The sequence below is a fragment of the Cupressus sempervirens genome, chromosome 10 (genome assembly GCF_028749045.1).
Source record: "Cupressus sempervirens isolate cs-2001-9-10 chromosome 10, ASM2874904v1, whole genome shotgun sequence".
NCBI lineage: Eukaryota > Viridiplantae > Streptophyta > Pinopsida > Cupressales > Cupressaceae > Cupressus > Cupressus sempervirens.
The window spans coordinates 549,748,204-549,757,411 of NC_143127.1; positions in this window are offsets into that span (position 1 = coordinate 549,748,204).

Below are 9,208 nucleotides of genomic sequence, written 5' to 3' on the forward strand. Positions count from 1 at the left end.
ACACAGATCATGCTGCTAGAGGCCATTTCTCTTCTTGGTTCCCTAAATGCTAACTTGGATAGTGCATTGGATCTTTTCTTTTCTTTTTTAATTCATTATTTGTTGATCATGAGACTGAGACAACCTTGGTTGAGAGAGATTTTCATAGACTCGTGTGATTTGAGAAGTTACTTGATAGACCTGTTCATGACATTCTAAAAGAGTAATTAGCTTTGATTAGATTTAAGTCTTCTGAATTATCTTTTGGGTAGAGCAATTGAATTACTTATAAGAATGGAAGTCAACATTGTGTGCTGAAGTAGCAAAACAAATCAAAACATTTGTCATTTGCAGGTAAAATCCATAATTTACTAGCCAAAGTAACAATTCCAAGACCAACAAGAGGCAACAACCTTAATCTAGCAAACATAATGGTTGCAGTTGTCCATAACCCAAGCTTAGCATTTGTTGTACTTATAATAAAATCTTTCAATTTGCATATGTGCAAATAATCTAACTAGTATCACATTGCACTATTGCATCTAAAGATAGAATTACATTACATTAACTACACAAGCTCATGAATGAACTGTATGAAAAATTTAAGAATTCAAAACCAAATATGATTTTTAAGTGATAATATGAAAACCAATCCATTACTGCACAATCATAAACGATCATCTAATAGAAACTAATTAAGATGATAAAAATCATTATTTGGAGTGAATGTTCATATAGTTACTTTAATGTAATATTTTTAAATAGAAGCTTTTTTAAACTTTTCAAGTTTCACAAATCAGTTTTTATGTTTTAAGATTAAGAGTATCTGGTCTCTATTTGAGAGTGTGAGGTAATACCCAAGATACTTCATTGGGTCGAGTAATTACATAGATTACATTCTTATGGTGTATCTGGATTACTAGATTACCTTTAGTTTAAGAGGATGTTGAAGTCAATTTAATATGAACTTGTGAAGCACAAATAAAATGTCAAGTCCTTTATGTTATCAGATCCATGTCAATGGTCCCTGTAACCATGACAATCAAATCCACTCACTGGCTTCTAATTAACATAGCTAATTCATAGTTGACTAATTTTGTGACGATAATGCATTCGCTAGTTGAATGATGCATGCATCACAATGAATGTTAGGCTCACCACACACAGATACAACAACCTAATATATGAACCAATGTTGCCAACAATTTGAGTGTACAAACAAATTAAGATGCAAAAATCCCACTTTTTCTTTTAGTCGAAAACTATTTCCAAATCTAAGTTTAGATATCTTGAATAAATACATTTCACTCTTAACATATTTCACACATCAAAATTGGAACAGATTAGGAATAAAAAGATTTTCATGATACGACCCTCAATAAATGTATATAGAGCACCAAGTTAGCAAAAGAGTCCCAACAACAATGAAAAGAAACTAAAATTATAAACAACTTTGTAATTATAATTGATTAAAACAATTAATTTTATTGTAGCCAGAAAAGAAAGCTACAAATTTGGCAATTCAGCAAAAATAACTGTGATATCTGTATAATATTGGATAAAATTAGAAATGTATGAAATAATATTTTCCTTGCACTATGAGAGAAGATCTACCAACCATCTCTATTTTGGAGCAACACATCCCCTCTATTTTGGAAAAGAATGCTTTGTGTCTTCAATAGGAAGGTATCTTACAGTCAAGGGATGCTTCCTTTTTAGAACAATGGAATTACTACCCCTCCTCATGTGGTAGACCATGTAGTCTCACCACTTCTCTGAAAAATAACTCTGCCACATGAACAACATCACTAGTCTTCTTGCAAGGAATAAAATGTACCAATCTTTGAAAATCTAGCAACCACTACAAAAATAGAATCATGCCCTTGATGTATCCTCCGTAATCCAAGAACAAAATCCATGCTAACATCCTCCCATAGCTTATTTGGCATGGGTAATGGCTGATACAACCCTGTATTCTTCTTCACTCCTTTTGCCATCTAACATACTTTGCAACTCTATACAAACTTCTCCACAACTTGCTGCAAATGTGGCTAGTAATAATTCTCAACAACCAAAGCGATGGCCTTATCTCTGTCAAGATGTCCAGCCAATCCTCCACTATGTTTCTCCTTGATGAGATTCTCTCTCATTGAACTTCTTGGAATGCACAACTGGCTTCCTTTGAACAACATACTATCTTGGATCATGAAATCCAACGACTTTGTCTTGTCAAGCGTAACAGGTTTTTTACAAGCCTTCCATGCTTCACCAAAATTAGGTTCATCTAGATACAAAGTATTGAGTTCCTTGAACCCAACCACCTCTATCTACATTTCTACCAACAAAAGTTGTCTTCTATTAAGAGTATTTTCAACTTTGTTAGACTTCCCACTCCTATGTTTCAAAACAAATGTATAACACTGCAAAAACTCAACCCACTTCAACTGCCTTTGGTTTAATTTTCCTTGACTATTCAAATATTGCAAAGCTTGATGATCAATATACAAAAAAAACTCCTTAGGAAGAAGATAGTGTCTCCACTTCTTCAATGCTTGAACTATAGCATAAAATTTCTAGTCATAAACATAATAGTTTCTTTTTGCATCATTCAATTTCTCACTGAAATGAGCAACAGGTCTACCTTCTTGGCTCATAACAACTCCTAGTGTAGTACCACTAGCATCACAGTCTACTTGAAACACCTTGTTTAAATTTGGAAGTGCTAAAACAGGTTGTTTAGTAACTTTCTGTTTCAACGGATTAAAAAACTTATCTGCTCCTATAGTCCACTTAAATTCTTTTCTATCCTCTCTCATTGTTTTAGTCAAGGGTCCACAAATACTGCTAAAATCTCTTATGAACTTTTTGTAAAAATTAACCAGTCCATGAAAAGATTTAACCTTTGTCGTACTCCTTGGAGTAGGCCATTCAAGGATAGCCTTTATTTCCTTTGGGTCCATTTTCAGACCTTCTATTAAAACTATAAATCCCAGGTACACCAACTCCTTTACAAAACTACACTTCTTCAAGTTTATTGGCAACTTTTCTTCCCTCAACTTATCAAACACCTTGCGAATATGGATTAAATGCTCCTCCAATGTCTTACTAAAGATCAAAATATCATCTAGGTAAACAATGACAAACTTACCCAGAAATTCCTTCGGTACCTCGTTCATGAGCCTCATGAAAGTGCTTGGTGCATTAGTTAGCCCAAAAGGCATGACTAACCACTCATACAGTCCTTTTGTCTTGAAAACAGCCTTCCACTAATCACCTTCTCTGATAAAAATCTAATAGTACCCACTCTTCAGATCTATCTTTGTGAAATACTTCGCTCCACTCAAACAATCCATAATATCATCCATCCTTGGCAATGTAAATATGTACTTGATTGTGATCTTGTTGATAGCACAATAATCTATGCACATCCTCCATTCTCCATTCTTCTTTGGTGCTAATACGACTAGTACAACACATGGACTTAGACTCTCTTGAATCAACCCCTTTTGCAACAACTCATGAACTTGTCTGTTCAACTCTTCACTTTCTGTTGGTGCCATTCTGTGTGCTACCTTGTTTGGAAAACTAGCTCTTAGAACAAAATCCATCTGGTGACTGATCTTCCTCATTAGGGGCAATCCATCAGGTATATTATTTGATACAATATCAAAAAACTCTCCCAACATATTTGCAACTTCTGCAGTACCTCCTCTACTTCTTTACTATCTTTAGGAATTAGAGAAAAACACACATGCTCATGCTTCATACCTTTGAGAAACTCTTTTCCATCAACAAAACATATTATCCTAACACTACATACATTTTCTTCTTTCTCCTTTAATGACTTTAACTTATGTTTCACTCCATCCTTGGTCAGAGTGTAGGTATTTGCTCGCCCATTGTGTACAACATGTTTGTCAAATTGCCAGAACCTACCTTGCAACATATGACATATGTCCATAGGTATGATATCACATAGTACCCCATCCTAGTAGCTTCCAATCTTGAACTTCATTGAGCACTGCTCATTGACCATGACCTTGTGTTCATCTTGCACCCAAGCAATATAGTATAGATGTGAGTGTTTCTATCCCTTTAGCTTCAGCTTTGTGACCATTGTTTCAAACACCATATTGTCAGTACTTCCACCATCAATGATCACATCACAACACTTATCTTCACATCTGCACCTTGTGTGAAACAAGCTCCTTCTTTGATCAAGTTCATTCTCACCACTCAGCAGGAATCTTTTGTTAACTAGGACTTCTCATCTTTTAACATCTTCAAAATGTAAGGATCTAGCATCTTCATCAACATATGCAACTCTGGCCCGACCACCTATTTTTTGATATGTGCTTCCTTAGCATTGGGAACATTCAAATGCTTTATGCCCTTCTTCTCCACAATAAAAACATTTGCCACGGAAGCCTCCTCTTCCAAATCCTTGTCCTCTACGCCTTCCTCTTTGATCTCTATTGTTATGATCATGGAAATGATTGGAATTGTGGTTCTGACTACTACTTCTAGCCTCATCCTTATTCTTCTGAGAATCATTACAGCCTCCATAAGATCATCTGCTAGATCTTCCACTGTGACCCCTTCCACTATTCTTGTTGTCAAACTTCTTTCTCACTTTTTCCTCAACTCTTAGGGAAAACTAGTATGCCTCCTCAATACTATTCATTCGAATCAAACTCAGCTCGTCCTGAATACTTGGCCTTAACCCATTAAGAAAATGGACCACTTTCTCCTTATTAGCTTATGCATGGTTGATTCTAATGAGAACTCAGTAGAACTCTTTGGCATACTCTTAAATAGATTTTCTTGCTTGCTTCAACCCTTACATTTTCTTTAATAGATCAAGCTCATAATCCATGGGAATGAATTGTCACTTTAGTTTAGCTATCATCCATTCTCATCTAGTGATTTTGTCCTTTCCCTTTCTCAACTAAACCTCCTACCACCAAATCTTTACATGTCCCTTTAGTTTTGCCTTCACAAACTTGACCCTATCAAGATCCTCAATATCTTCATACTCAAAGTACTCCTCCAATTCATTGATCCAATTGATCAACCCCTCCAGGTTAAGATTTCTAGAAAATGTGGGAACTTCAAACTTAGGTCTTTTTCCAATCTTGGAGAAGGCCCTAAAAAGCCTCTTTTCCTCTGGGTTTAGAACTACCTTTGCTTCGGAATTTTCTTCTACTTTGTCCTCATCCTTGCTTTCATCTCTTACAAGAAGATTTATTTCTCTATGCATTTGTTCCTCCAATGCTTGCATTTGTCTTTGGAGGGCTCAAAAACTCTTAGGTGTAACACCTATAACTCTTCTACCATGCTCTCTTCGTGGAGGCAATTTTTGCACTTTCACTGAAACTCTAGTGCAAACTGTGTCACAATCAATGATATGTCTACACGCTTAGCCCAAACTGCGATCCTAATGTGAACTGTCTCATAGTCGGCGATCTGTCCACACACTCAAGAACTCTACTTTTGATACCACGTAATGAAGGGTGCTCCCCTTAATACCATAAACACATAATAGAAACAAAGAAACAACAACAAATGTGAGAACAAAATATGGACTTCTTATTTGCACTGCAAATGCAAAATTACAGAATTCACAAGTACAATGTGCTAACCCACATGGGCACCTTCATTACAGTAATATGCAAGACTAAGCTACAAACTACCACCCAAAGCCATCCTAGACAATGTTTAGGCCTTTCTTAAAAAGGCAATTTTATGCCACACAGAAAGGTTCAAGATGCTCAAACTTAAAACCTAATGCCGACAGACCCTAACAATACATATAGAGTCAGCTAAATACATCTTTGACAAATTATTTAGATATTTTGGGTAGCCCAACTTCGGAAGTCCATAACTCTCAAACCGTTGCTCGGATTGACTATTGTCACCACTTTTTAGAAATGCCAACTTGTGATCTACAAGCTTATAATTGTGCAAGTGCCCTTCCATTGAGTTTTCGAACCTCATCTAGGAACTCTAAGGCCTCCAACGGTGAGCCTGAAGATTTTTCTATAAACTTTCCACTGAAATCCACAATAACTTCTCCGGTACTTAAGTTGGAACAATGAGATTTTTATGGTAGGCTTATAATTCCAAAATGAAGCTTCATGTAGAAAATGAGAACATTTTGAGCTCATATGAGAAGCTTAGTAAAAATAGCAAGTTCCCATAAATAGTAACCACCCTATCTACTAGTCCTTATTAAAATAGAAAAGACTAAAAATAAAATATTGTTGGGTGATGCAAGATTGCTCTTACACCCAAGATGCTCCTACATCATAATTTGTGAGTACTTAGTAACTTTTTACATTCATCCAAAGGAAAGCTACACGACCTTAATCTACATAGACCTTGATATGATTCCCATCTACAGGAAGCTACATCTCCTCATCCTAAGGAGTCAATGGTACCAAAAATATTTCAAATGCCAATATATAGTATATTTTGGAATATCTTAGGAAAAGTAGGAGCATCATTGTCTCTAAATATTGAGAGCTGAAATTCTATAGCATCTGCATTCAAATATTCCAATGTGGTTGAAGATTACATCCTTCCCTCAAACATAGTTTATATTTGTAGTCCAAAAAAGGTTGGAAAAATAATTTTGACAAAATAAATAGTAGTGTTTATTGAAAATCAACAAGAAGATATGTAGGTTTCCTAGGAAGGAATAGAAAACTAAAGTGCCAAAATATGAAACTATCAATGATGCAAAATACCTTGGTATATTTTTAGCTCCACTGAAGTTTTTGAATTCTTTTTAGTCTAATGATTTTCAATAATAGAAGCAATTGAAGGTGCACTTACCATATTTAGAGTTAAAGTCCTCTATGCTTTCCCTATTCTGCAACATATAAAAAATGTCAATACAAGTTGTTGGTTCCCCAAATGTCAAAGCTACCAGTGAAATAAATAAGAAATGCAGTAGTTTCATGTCTTATTCATAAAAAAATGGGTATTCATGGCTATAAAATTTTATTCCTTAGGGACACTAATTTTTTCAAAGTTGAATAACTCATTTGTTATTGTCAAATTAAATTTATCATAGACCCTACATATATTTTTTGATCTAAGCTTTTTTTAGGAGGATATTTTAACAAGATTTATAGATAACTCCATCGTTATCTTCATAATAAGTATGCTAATTATCTAAAAATATTACACTAACTTTATAGCCATGGTATTGGTCATAGAGATACAATTTTTCTTTGTAGAAGACGTGAAAGGTAATTGTTTATTTTTCATGCCACAAAACTAGAACACAGATAGAAGTAGGGTGAACAGAAGAGGGGTTTTCCTTCTAAAGGAAACAGAGCTCACAATGAATTCTGCCTTAAATGTTTCTGCACTCCACATCTTTTGTTCCAAATAGAAGCATGCCATCAAACAGGACTAAATTATGAATCTCATATTGGTTTTGACATGTCTATACAGTTAAGTCATTTAAAAGTTAGAACTCAGTTCATGTTGAACAAGTAATGCATGTCAAGCATAACATGTCAAATAGTGCATGTCGAGTGAGATACTTAGTATGTGCCAAGTAAATAGTTAGTGTCAAGTCACTCAAGTGTTGACCAGATAGACAGATGATGCTGAATGATTTAGATGTCGAGTAACTAATGGATGCCAAGTCATTTAGATGTCGAGTTACATCATTGAAGTTGCAGTTGATGCCAAGCATCATGGACTTCAAGTGCCGAGTAATATAGTTTTTACATTGTTATTTGTAATGGCACAAACTTTTATGTAAACCATTTTTAAGTTGACTTAAGGATTATTTTGTGATCCTAGATGATAAGAAAAAATCATAATTGAGAATCTGTATCGAGAACATGTAGCCAATCAGAAAAAGGGAAGGATTAAGCGAAAATATGGGTGAATCATTATCATTGATTCATACCTAACCATAAGTCACCTATAGGTCTTTTAAAGGAGGACAAACCCTAAACTTTGTATGTTTGTGGAAGGAGAAAAGAGAGAAGTTTAAATGTGCAAATAGAGCATTCATGGTGGCTAAGGAGTTGTGAATTGAGATACATTGTAGAATCAGTTAGAAGAGAATAGAGAAAAGAGGTTAGAGGACAGAGAGATACATTTGATCAAATTAGGATCAAGAATACATGCAAAGAGGTGATCTATTATCTAGTAGCAAAGTGCTAAACGTAGGATCATTGCTAAGACATTCTAAAAGGTGAATCAATAAAATCTCTTAAAAGAGTAGTCTTAACAAGTTGTTGTAAATCCTTTAATAGGGTGCTTACTTCATTTTAAGTTAAACTCCTTTTATTAGGCACACTTCTAATAGGGTGTTGAAATCCTTTAACAAGGTAAGATCTAACAATCTTGTAAGTCTTTAATAGGGTAAATCATAGTTTTGATCAAACATTGTAACCTTCATTGGATACACTTTATTACTACAGTAGTGGAGATTTGTGGGTGTCATCCCCACCCCAAGTTTACCTTCTCATTGGAGGGTTTTCAAGTAACCAAATATCTTGTGTCATACATGTGTTGAATGTTATTTTTTTTCATACTATGGATGAATATGTTTAGCTGGTTATTTCAGTTTATATGCAAATTGTGAGATGGATGTGTGGTGAATGAATTTATGGTTAAAGTTTTGAAGGACTAGTTCACACCCTCCCTGCACCCCCTACCCCCCTTAGAGTTTACTTTTCCTATTGTATTTCCAACAATTGGTATCAAAGCATAGTTCTCTAGAAAGGAAATCTTTGCAGCTTTGAGGAAAGATCTTGAAGATGAAGGTCTACAAGTTGGGAAAGATTATTGATAATCAGAAGATTGAAATACAACTTGCCCTACATTAGTTGAATGAAGCAAGAGATGATTTGAAGTGATCATTGAAGAGAAGGAAAGAGATAACTATTGAAGAGAATGACACACATTACCAAGAGATTGACACTACTAAATTATTTGCCGATAGAAACACAAGTGAATTTGATGCAACAGTTGTAGATTTGATGGAAAAGAATGGAGTTCTAACTAAAGAGGTCAGAAATCTCAAGATAGAACAAGAAGTCCAATCAATATTACTATGTGAGGTGACCGAGCAGAAAAAGAAAGTTGAAGAAGACAAAGTCATGATTGAGGATGACAAAAGGATACTGACCAAAAAACTAGAAGAAAAGACATTAGAGGTGAATAGGATTGCTCACATGCAACTGGAAACATTGAATCA